Here is a 12,600-nt window from a genome sequence, read left to right as displayed (position 1 = left end):
TGGAAATGTTCAATTTTTTTTTCTAGTCCTTTATACATTCTAGCTATTAACCCTCTCAGATGTCTAATTGGTAAAGATTTTTTTTAACACTCTGTAGGCTGCCACTTTGCTCAAATGATGATGTCCTTTGCTGTACAAGATTTTCAGTTTCATGAGGTCCTATACAGTAATTATTGATCTTAGTGCCTGTGTTATCAGTGTTCAGTTTAGAATGTCCGTTCCTGTGCCAGTAAGTTCAAGACTGTTCTTCACTTTCTCATCTGTCAGATTTAGTGTATCTGGTTTTATGCTGATGTCTTTGTTCTATTGGAGTTGAGTTTTGTACAGGGTGGTAAATAGTGGATCTATTCTCATTCTTCTGCATGCAGACATCCAGTTTGATAAGTACCATTTGTCGAAGATGCTGTCTTTTTTTTATGATAATCATATTTGTAACCATGTTAGTTAAGTCTTCTAGGTATACATAGATATATTTCAGATAGATAGGTAATCTTCAAACACTTCATAGACCTAGAGAATATGGCATTTAAATAACTTAGAATTCTGTTGACATGAGACACAATTGCTCCTGGCTGCACCAATTTGATCCCGAGAGAATGTTGGACTTCTAAGACATTTCCATTTGGAAGTTTGTCTTCTTGGCACAAAATGGCCTACTGGGCAAAGAACTGCCCTTGCCTTGACGGCTGACAGTACAAATGCAATGCTGTCCTTCCTGGACAAGCGGGACACAAGGAAAGCGACCACTGTACTCTGCCAAGACAGGGTAAGATGGTCTTTCAGAATTCCTGCTTCTGAAAATGGTCTGTCAGATACTCTAGGCCTGTAGCCAATTTGAATGCACCAATAATGCTGAAAAACAATAGGTGACTGTCCAGGCTGCCAGCTGTCTTGGTCTAATCTTGCAAGATTCCCGAAAGTTGCTTGCATCCATCTACCATTTCTCAGGTACCATTATCTTCCTTCTCAGGTCTTTGATGTGGTTGAAAACTAGATAGTTGTAATTTCCTCAGTTATGATAAAAGATAAGTTAGATATAAAACCTTAAACTCACAAATATAAGATAGATAGGACAACTTCTTTAATATTGTAACTGTAATTCTTGCTCGATAATTGTTTTGTTATATGTAATTTTACTATGTTAAAGTTAAAACCTTCCTTTTTAAAAAAAGAAGAAAAGGGGAAGTGCTGTGGATATTACTCTATGTAAATAAAACACTGATGGCCAGTGACCAGGCAGGAAGTATAGGCGGGACAAAGAGAGAGGAGAATTGGGGAAACAGGAAGAAGGGGGGAGGGACACTGCAGCCACCGCCAGGAGAAGAACATGTAAAGATGCCGGTAAGCCACCAGCCACGTGGCAAGCTATAGATTTATAAAAATGGGTTAATTTAAGATAAAAGAACAGTTAGCAAGAAGCCTGCCATGGCCATACAGTTTATAAGTGATATAAGCGTCTGAGTGATTATTTTATACGTGGATTGTGGGACTGCGGGGCTTTGGGGACCTGGAGAGAAGCCCTCCAGCTACACTCCATGGTGTACTTTTGGCTTCTTTGTCAAAACTCGGGTGTCTGTGGATGTGTAGACTTACATCTGGGTCATTAATTTGATTCCATTGATCAACATGTCTGTTTTGATGACATGCTGTTTTTATTACTATAGCTCTGTAACACAAATTGAAATCTGGGATAGTGAAATCTTCAAGTGTTCTTTTTATTATTTAGAATTTTTAAAAGATATCCTGAGTTCTTTATGTTTCCATATGAAAGTTTTTGTTATCCAATTTTTATTAAGAATTGTTGGAATTTTGATGGTGATTGTATTGAATCTGTAGATTGCCTTTGGTAGATAGGCATTTTCACTATATTAATCCTATTGATCCATGATCATGGGAGATCTTTCCATTTTCTGATATCTTCTTCAATTTCTTTCTTCAGTGTCTTACAGTTTTGGATGACTTATTTATTTTTTTATTTTTATGTGCATTGGTGTTTTGCCTGCATGTGTGTCTGTGTGAAGCTGTCAGATTACCTGGAACTGGAATTACACACAGTTTGAGCTGCCATGTGGGTGCTGGGAATTGAACCCAGGTCCTCTGGAAGAACAGTCCAGTGCTCTTAACCACTGAGCCATCTCTCCAGCTCCCATCTTACATTTTTTATTATACAGATCTTTCACTTGCTTGGTTAGAGTTACCCCAAGGTATTTTTTTTTTTTGAGGCTCTTGTGAAAGGCACTGTTTCTCTGATTTCTTCCTTCCAGTCTGTCATTTGTATATAGGAAGGTTACTAATTTTTGTGTGCTAATGTTATATCCTGATACTTTGCTGAAATTATTTATTAGCTGTATGTGTTTCCTTATAGAGTCCTTAGGATCCTTTATGTATAAAATAATATCAACTGCAAGTAAGAATACGTTGATTTTTTTTCTTCCCAACTTGTATCCCCTTGATCCCCTTCAGTTGTCTTACTGGTCAGGCTAAGACTTTAATATGTATGGAGAGAATAGACAACATGATCTTGTTTCTGGTTTTAGTGAAAATGCTTTGAGCATCTCTCTGTTTAGGATGATGTTGGCTGTGGGCTTGTTGTAAACTGCCTTTTTTATGTTGAAATATGTGCTTTTTATTCCTTGTCTCTCTAGGACTTTCATCATGAAAAAATGTTGGATTTTGTCAAAGGCCTTTTCTGCAACTAATGAGATGATCATGTGGTTTTTGTCTTTCAGTCTGTTTATGTGGTGCATTAAATTTATTAATTTATACATGTTGAACTATCCCTAAATCTCTGGGTTAAAGCCAACTTGACCATGGTAGATGATCTTTTTGATGATGTGTTCTTGGATTTGGTTTGCAAGAAACCAAATTGAGAACTTTTGTGTCTATGTTCATAAGGGATATTAGTGCAATTTTGTTTTTGGGGGGTCTGTGTGTGGTTTGGTTTCAGGGTAATAGTAGCTTTGTAAAAAGAATTAGGAAACATTCCTTCAGTTTTTATTTGGTGGAATAATTTGAGAAGTATTAATGTTAGTTCTGCACTGAATCCATTTGGCCCTGAGGTGGTTTTAGCTGGGAGGTTTTTAGTTACTGCTTCTGTTTCACAAGAGGATGTTTAAACTGTTGATTTTATCTCGATTTAACTCTGGTAGATCACGGAGATCAAGAAATGTGTCCATTTCTCTTGGTTTTGCAGTTTGGTGGAGAACAGATTTTAAAGTATATCCTTACGATTCTCTTTCCTCTGTGTTTATTGTAATATTTCCATTTCCATCCCTAATTTTATTTTCCTTTCCATCTTTTCTCTCTGCCTTTTGGTTAATTTAGCTACAGGTTTGTTAATCTTGTTGATCTTTTCAAAGGACCAACTCTTCGTTTAATTGATTCTTTGTATTGTTCTCATGTTTGTATGTTTCTACTTTATGGATTTCAGCCCTGAGACTGATCATTTCTTCTTCTCTATTCTTCGGGGGTATTAATCCTTTTTGTTTTCCTAGAGTGCATCGTTAATATGGAATTTCTCCAGATTTTAAATTTTATTTATTTTTTGTGTAGACCTTTAGTGCTATGGCTGTCTTCATTATAACCCATAGGTTTGGTATGTTGTGTTTTCATTTTTATTCAATTCTAGAAAGTTTTACATTTTCTTCTTGGCTTCTGTCTTGACACAATTTTCATTCAGTAGAGTTGTTCATGTTCTCTGAGTTTTGTACTTTGTCATTGCTGTTGTTGATAACCAACTTTAGTGGATGGTGGTCAGATAGGCTGACATTATTTCATCTTTTCTTGAGACTTGTTTTCTGTTCTAATACGTCATCAGTTTGGGAGAAAGTTCCATGGGCTGCTGGGAAGAAAGCATGTGCTTTAGTGTTTGGGTGCAATGTTCTGTAGATGTTTATTAGGTCCATTTGATTTGATTTGTTTGTGTTTTGAGGCAGGGTTTCTCTGTGTAACAGTCCTGGCTATCCTGGAACTCGCTCTGTACACCAGAGTGGCCTCCAACTCATAGAGATCCACCTGCCTCTGCCTCCCAAGTGCTAGGATTAAAGGTGTGCACCACTATTGTCCAGCTGAGGGATTTTCTTTCTTAATGAAATATTTTTCATTCTCTGTCAATTGTGATTGATAATTTTGCTGGGTATGGTAGTATGGTAGGCATTTGTCCTCTCAGAGTTTTTTATTCAGCTCTTTTGGATTTCTCCATTAAGAATAGGTCTGCCTTTATATGTTGTCTTTTACAGCTTTTAATATTATTTCTTCTGTACATCTAATATTTTGATTGTTAGGTGTTGTGGTAAAATTCTTTCCTTGTTCTGTCTATTTGGTGTTCCATATGTCTCTTGTACCTTAAGAGGCATCTCTTTTTTTTCAGCATGGGGAAAATTTCTTCTATGATTTAGTTGAAAGTATTTTCTTTGCCTTTGCCTTGTTTTTTTTCTCCTTCTGGTATACCTATTATTCATAGATTTGGTCTTTCCCTAGTGTTCCATATTTCCTGGATGTTTTGTGACTGGAGTTTGTAGATTTTATATTTTCTTTGACTGAATTAGTTATTTCTTCTATTTTGTCTTCAAGACATGGAATTCTCTTTTCCACACCTTTTAATCTGTTGGTAAGGTTTACTCTGGAGGTTTTCACTTAACATCCTGGGTTTTTCATTCCCAGTTTTATTTTAGTAGAGGTTCTCTTTATTGAATCTACTTCTTTGTTAAATCTATTTTGATGTTTTGAATTGTTTTCATTATTTCATTCAGCGGTGCTTTCATGGTCCTCATTAAGGCATCCATATTCTCTTCATGGTCTTTGAACATATTCATAAGCACCATTTTGAAATTCTTGTCTTGTGCTTCAGCTAAGTTGCTTGTCTCGGCCTAATTCAGTAGGATTGCTGGTTTCTGGAGGAGATGTTTTACCTTGGTTGTTTTGGTTTTTTGCTGGGATCCAGGCATCTGGAGTTACTGATGTTTGAGGTGTGTCTTGGTGTAGACATCCGGTCTGGCCTTTGTTGTCTGGCTGTTCCATCCTTGGTTGCTGTTGCCTCATCTGGGTCCCAGCCAAAGGTGGAGGCTGTGGGATCCCCGAGTCTCAGCCGAGTGTGGAGGCTGTGGCTTCCCTCTTTCTGCAGGTTTGTGGTGAGTCACAAAGAACTGAAGACGCGCTGGAAGAAAAAACTGAGAGGGTCAGCGGGACGAGCCAGGGGGACCGTGGGTCCCAAGAGGATGAGGTAGTCTGGGAGTAGGGCAGGCTGTTGCAGGACCAAGGGTAAGTCCGAAGAGGCCGGAATGGAGGACAGGGAGGAGGAGGATGGTTCCCCCTTCTTCCCCAGCCTAGTGTGGCAGCTTAGATTCCTGGTAGAAAGAGGTTTTAACAGTTTGGTTGAGTCACAAAGGCCTGGGGATATGCTAGAAGGGTTTTGTTTGTTTAGTTTGTTTTTTTTAAATAAACAAACAAACAAACAAACAAAAAAAAAAAAAACAGGGTTTCTCTGTGTAGCCATGATTGTCCTGGAACTTGCTCTCTACACTAGGTTGGTCTAGAACTCAGAGATCCACTTGCCTCTTTGCCTCCCGAGTGCTGGGATTAAAGGCCATCACCACCTGCTAGAAGGAAACGCAGAAAGGGGTCACCAGCCAGATATTTTACATTTTTGAGACGATGTGAAGGGGATCGTTTTTCTGATTTATTTCTTAATATGGCTGTTGCTATATAGAGCAATAATTGATTTTTGCTTATTAATTTTATATACTGCCACTTTGCTGAAATACTTTATCAGCTGTAGGAGTTTTCTGGTGAAAGATTTAGGGACTCTTATGTCTAGGAACATATAATCTTCAAATAAAGATATTTTAGAATCTGCTTTTCCTACTCCTATGCTTTTATTTTCTTCTCCTGTCTTATTGCTCTAGCAAAGATTTCAAGTACAATATTTAGTAAGAGTGAAGAAATGAACACTCTTGCATTGTTCCTGACTGTAGTGGAGATACTTTTGAGGGTTTTTTCCCATTTAGTATAATCTTTGCCATAGGTTTACCATATATAGCCTTTATTTTGTTGAAGTACATTACTTTCAAGTTTTTTTTATCATGATTTTGGATTTTTGTCAAAAGCCTTTTCTGCATCAAGTCAGATAATCATGTTTTTGTCATTGATTCCATTTACGTGATATGTTAAATGTATTGATTTCTATATGTTGACCTGTCCCCGCAACTCTGGAATGAAACCAACTTGAAAATAATGAATAACATCTTTGATATGCTATTAAATTTGGTTTATATAACTAGTTTGTATTTATGTACATTAGGGAGATTGGTTTATAATTTTATGTTTTATTGTGTGGTTATCTGGTTTTAGTATCAGGGAAATACTGCCTTCATACAAGAATTTGGTAAAATTCTTTTTTCTACTCATGGAATAGCTTGAGAAACATTGGTGTTAGCTCATTTTTAAAGGTCTGCTGAATTCAGCAGGGAATCCATGTGGGCCTGGAATTTTTTCAATTGGAAATTTTGTAGTTTTTTTTAAATTACTACTTCAATCCTATTATTTGTTATAGATTTGTTTAAATTGTTTCTCTCATCTTGGTCTCATTGTTATAAAAACCATAGATCGCTGTATCTAGAAATTCACTAATTTATTTTAGATTTTTCCAATTTTGTAGAGTATAAGTCTTTACCTAGTGATTTTTAATATTTCATTGGTATTTGTTATAATGCCTCCATATCCATCTCTAATTTTTATTCATTTTGGCCTTCTCTTTCTTTTGGTTAGTTTGTCTAAAGGTTTGTGACTCTTGTTTATTTTTTCAAGGAACCAATACATTGTCTCACTGCTTCTTTATACACATTTCCCTTTCTTTTCCATGACTCTTAGTATAGGAAGTCCAAACCTCAAGAAACATGGACAAGATTCTCGAGAATAGATAAAAGTTCCTGACCAGAAACTGGAGAGAAGTGCGATTTTCCAAGGCATGGAAGAAGGAAAAACTCCAGCTTCTATCCAGGTTGGGGAGACAGGGAGGGGGGGGGGGAGGTGACAGGAGGTGTCGTCCCCCATCCCCCGTCCCCCCCCCCCCCCGCCCACTTTCTTTGGGCACAGATTGTAGAGGTTGATGTCGCCCAGAGGCTCTGTGAGGCCTGCGCCCCAGGCATTTAGGCAGTGTGCTCTCCAGGACTCAAAGGGCCATAGGCAGCCACTTCGGTGATCCGACAACACAGTGGTCAGAGAGGATCCTGCTCTCAAAGCACCTGGCACCAAGTAAGACCCAGAATTGAAGGGCTGAAGAGATGGCTCAGTGGTTAAGAGTACTGGCTACTCTAGCAGAGGACTTGGGTTCAATTTCCAGCACCCACATGGCAGTTTACAACGCTCTGTAACTTCAGTTCTGTGGGATCTGACACCCTCAACAGACATACATGCAAGCAAAGCACCCAATGCACATAAAACAAGAATAAATAAATCATTAAAAAAATTCTTTTTTAAAGACCCAGAATTGAAGCTCAGCCCAGGGAGAAAGTCTCCCGACTGCCCCTCCCACATGTGTGCACCTCCCTTCCCTGGAGTAGGGACTGAAGGGGAGCAACTGAGTGTTTGAATGAAGGGAGAGACACGACATTCACTAGTGTATTAAAATAGCCTTCTGCTATATTGTAACATGAGTCATGCTTTGAGAACAAGATGTTTAGATGCTACAGTCTATCATTTAACATCCTGCGGTCTTCCATTCCACAATCATGATGAATATGACCACGGTACACACTGTGGCCGGAGCACTTTCCCAAAGCCGGGCTCACCCTCGCTCACAGCAGTACTTCCATCAGCCTGGTAGAAGACCTGGAGACAGAATCCTGTTGAGCGACAGAATACCTTTACAATTTTTGACACCAGCATGAATGGACAAGATCCATACATGTTCTAAGGTCAATTTATCTGTACTAAAAACCATTCATTTACATGACTGTTTGACTAATGTGTTGGAGGCTGTTTTCTCAGGGGTGTGGGCTCCTTGATGTGATGGAGGTCTGGGCCTGGGGAGAAGACACATCTTACAGTCCCAACATTGCCTCCCACCAAGAATGCCACTTTAGGCCGGGCGTTGGTGGCGCACGCCTTTAATCCCAGCACTCGGGAGGCAGAGCCAGGCGGATCTCTGTGAGTTCGAGGCCAGCCTGGGCTACCAAGTGAGCTCCAGGAAAGGCGCAAAGCTACACAGAGAAACTCTGTCTCGAAAAACCAGAAAAAAAAAAAAAAAAAAAGAATGCCACTTTAGAATAAGGTTGATGTGTAAATACACAATACCGTTAGATTTCAATTTTGGATAAGAATTAGGATGTATTTATGCTACAAGGGTATTTGGTGCCTACCATCAGTTCCACATGACATTCAATGTCAGACAAATAATATTTATTTTTACTATAAATATAATCAAAATATTACTTATTATCTGAAATTCTAATTTAGCCAAATGTTCTATGTCCCTCACTCTCTCTCCACATTCGACCATGGCCCTGAAACCTTAGCACAACTGACTCCATGATGGAAGTACCCTTCAGGCTGTAAAACTCAGCACGTAGACAGCACCACCTGTCAGAACCAACACAAAGGCCTAATCCACCAAAGTCCATAGTTCTGGGGAAGTCTCTAAATGGATGAACTTTGCTTTTGGCTTCTGTATTTCTGCTTCTGGCTAACTGTTCTTGTTAACTGAAGTATGTCAACCCAGGATGTGGTTTTTGTGCTTTAAAACCCCTCCTGAGAAAGGCTCAGTGTGATCCCTCAACTACACACGGGGATCCCAGTGTAGCCACGGGCTGGCTAGTAAAGACTTCCTTCCCATCGGCTTACCATGTCCGAGCAGCCTTCTCTGATGAATACCCCACAACGGGACAATTCTGCTCTGAGCAAGTCGTGCAAACTCTAGAAGCTTCTGTTTCTTCATTTGAAGCATTAAACACAGTCACATTTGCCTTACAGAGCCGAGAAAATGGATCAGGTAGGGTCGAGAGCTGAGAAATGGATCAGGTAGGGTAGAGAGCTGAGAAATGGATCAGGTAGGGTAGAGAGCTGAGAAATGGATCAGGTAGGGTAGAGAGCCGAGAAATGGATCAGGCAGGTTGCTGTAGTAACGGTGATTAAGGTCCTGTAGTGCGGCATGGTTATAATGCAGGCAAGTCTACATGGAGTGAGACAGACCCTGGCTTGAACTGCTCTACTTGGAGATAGGTGCGCTACATACCCACAGAGTGGACAATGATGGTGTGTACCTCATGCTGTTCTTACATGGCTTGAGCGAGTTCATGGATGCCGAGATCTTAGCCCTGTACCTGGTATGGTCAAAATACCCAATCATTGCCCGTAAGTTACTACTGCAGTCGTGTATTGTATGTAACATCAGAATGAATCCAGGAGATTTGGAAATGGATCTGAACCAAGGTTGATTTATTGAGGGCTGAGTGCTGTGGGCAATATATTCTGCCTCTAGTTAGTCATCTGAAGGCGACAGGGATTGTCAAAGTTTATCTGGGGAAGACATTTACAGTTGTTTTTTTTTTTTTTTCTGAGTATATTAAGAGACAAAAATAAGACCTTCATGAGCATTTTTGAAGAGCCTACAATTTCCCCCCCAGATTTCAGTCCACTTCTATAAATTCAGAAGAAACCAAGGCTGATGCCTGTTTTACTTCAGGCGAAAACATCCTTTATAAACAAACCATGGGCCCACAGCAGCTTCAGATGAATTGACACCCCGAGGCTACGACTCTCCCTGTTTATTAAATGAAGGAGGCCCAATCGAGGTCAGAGCATTAGCAAACTGGGAGCCGGCCTGCCAGATTTCTCTAGATCCCTGAGCTCAGAGGGAGATAAAAGAATTAATCAAGCAAAGCCCGGCAGGGGTTTCTCAGGGTGGGGGTGCGGGGGCTCTGATACTTTTAAAATAGGAAAACATTTAAGAAGTAGCCACACAGACCCTGCAGAGAGAGGAGCCAGATACTCCTCACATTAGTAGTAATTTTAAATGGTTTTTTAGTTTAAAATTTTTGGGTATTTGTTTAACTGCTTCTCATGGACCATCAGAATTGTTTTTTTAGGCACCTTAGGAATTTAATGGAAAGTGAACTGCTGAAAGGGAGCCAGCAGGTCCCAGGACTGCACCAGCAGACAAACAGGAAACCCAGCCTCCTCTCTGTCCCTGTCTAAGGCTCGAATCTACCCTCCACTTGGGGTGCTGGGTCTTTCTGTTGCCTTTCTCTTTTCTTTTCTCCCAGTCTTTGTTGTTTTTCTTCATCGAATATTTATCTTCTAAATCCTTCAGAATCCAGTTCCATGCGGCTGCTTTGTAAGCCACTTTCAGGACTTGGTAGGTTTAATTGCTGAAATAATTATGCATTTCCCAAGCTACCATTGCCGAGTGTGGCAGGCTGAGTACCTGCGCACGGCACTTGACGGATGATAAACAGATTTACATCAATCAAGCCGCATAGTTCGAACTGACATGAAGATGCCCCTTGGGAGTGACTGAGCTCTATTTTAATTTTTTTTTTTCGTTGAATCTGTCACTTCTTTCTCTTTCATATTTCTTCAGATGCAATCAAGGCCCATCAGTAACTTGAAACTGTGTAAATCAAACATTTCTTTCAAAAGCAGTTGCTTTGAAGTAATGTGGCCCACAGAAAGCAGTTGTATTTTCTTAACCAGTGATAGACATTTTCAAGTGCAGAAGGCTTATCACGTAGCCCCTTCTGAAACGCTCAACAGTGTTATAGGCTGGATGTTTGTGGTCCCACCTGGATGTTCATATCTGGGAGTCCTAGTTCCAGTGTGTGGTGTTAGGATGTGGGTCTCTGGGAGGTGACTAGGTCATGAGGGTGGGGCCCTCATGAACGAGATTAGTACTTAATGACAATAACAAACAGATCTTGGTCTCCTTTTTGAGGATGGAATGCAATGGTCATTTCTGACCCAGGAAATATACTGGACTGGGCACTGACTTGCCAATGCATGGATCCTGAACTTTGAGCATGCAGAATTTTAAGGGACAACTTTCTTTCTTTTCTTATCTTTTTAAAGTCGCTCAGTGTGGTAGGTTAAATTGTTATAGTTCGGGTAAGATAGTACAGACTACCACACACATAAGGCCAAATTAGAGCCCTTTATTGGCCAGCAACTGGGAGCAGGCTCTTGCCCTCAAGGAACTCCCAGCACTCAAGCTTAGGGGTAGAGTATTCTTAAAGGCAAAACCCACAATTCCATCATTGACAGGTATAGGTTAGGGGAACCTGCTGGCATTGTTTTGACTATACATTCAGCAGAAATGTTGGTTATACATCTGGGTTATGTCATGGTCAGGGTTATGGAAAGTCCTGTATGTGTTACCAAGACAGACATGACTGTTCAGGGTCTTAGGGGCTGAAAAGCATCTGTGCAGACACAAAATAGAATTAGAGCAAGATCAGGCCAAGAAGTTATCTTCATCACTTCAGAATGAGAATGACCTACCTAGAGTCGTATGTTTGAATCTTGGTCCCCAGTTCCTGGAATTGTTTGGGAAGGATTAGAAGGTGTGGCCTTATTGAAAGAGGTGTGTCACTGGGGACAGACTTTGAGGGTTCAAAAGACTTGCCATTCCCAGTGTGTCTTTCTCTGTTTTCTGTTTATGGAACAAGACGTGAGCCCTCAGCTGTTCCCGCCACCATGCCTTTGCTTTGCCGTCATGAACTCTGACCCTCTGACACCGTAAGCCTCTGTAAGTTGGCTTGGTCATGACGTCCTATCACAGCAGTATAAAACAAAACAAAACAAAACAACAGACACCTAATCTATAATAATTTGTTACAGCACCTCAAATGAGCTGAGACAGAAAACTGGTACCAGAAATGGGAAGCCACTTAGACAAAAAACGTAAAAGTAATGAGTGGCTTCAGCACTGGCTAAGGGGGAAAGACGGGAAGCATTTTGAGGGGAGGTAGGCCGATTGTTGTGTAGCAGTTTTTTCTGCCATTGAATATCCTGGGAAAGCTCCTTAATCTCCTTAAGGCAGAAAGTGAACAACTCAAAATAGCCACAGGAAGTCCCTGGAACAGATCAGAATCACTGGATCCCTTCCAACCATAGTAAAGAATAAAGACTGCTGCTCAGTCACTCTCAGATGAGCAGAGCTGCAAAGGAGATTGAGATCAGGGGAGCTGCCTGGAAGTTTAGACCAACTGAGTCACCTGGGCAGGACGCTCCCCGAACTGCGGAGCCACATGCAGGCTGTGCAGCGTGCTCCAGGTTTTCGACTTCTGTGAAGTGTCACCTGTGCTGAGGTGTCTTTGGTGATGCATCTGTTTCTGAATCATCTCTCTTCCTGTCAGTCATCCCTCATGCATATTCCTCTAAGGAAAACTCACTGAGTCACTAAATTGGACTTTGGTGGTATCTGAACTTGGGTCTGTTGTGGGCTCCTTGTCTAGGATGAGTGGATGTGTGTGTTGTGTCTCCCCAGGAAATCTTGTGCACAATACTAATAAATGCCAATGCTGTCATAAAGTTTTTTGTTTGGTTGGTTGTTTTTGGTTGTTATTATTTTTGTTAGGTGTTTTTGTCTTGTTTTGTTAGTTTGTTTTT

The 12,600-nt window shown here is 40.4% G+C and overlaps 1 non-coding gene across 1 annotated transcript; it reads right to left on the bottom strand.

Moving 5' to 3' along the window:
- Positions 1-2,069: 2,069 nt before the first annotated feature.
- Positions 2,070-2,136, bottom strand: Trnan-guu (transfer RNA asparagine (anticodon GUU)). The gene has a single exon. It is a non-coding gene; the product is annotated as a tRNA-Asn (tRNA).
- Between the last annotated feature and the right edge of the window lie 10,464 nt (positions 2,137-12,600).

Source organism: Peromyscus maniculatus, chromosome 20 (genome assembly GCF_049852395.1).
Source record: "Peromyscus maniculatus bairdii isolate BWxNUB_F1_BW_parent chromosome 20, HU_Pman_BW_mat_3.1, whole genome shotgun sequence".
Taxonomy (NCBI): Eukaryota; Metazoa; Chordata; class Mammalia; order Rodentia; family Cricetidae; genus Peromyscus; species Peromyscus maniculatus.
This window is presented reverse-complemented; position numbering and strand designations above follow the sequence as displayed.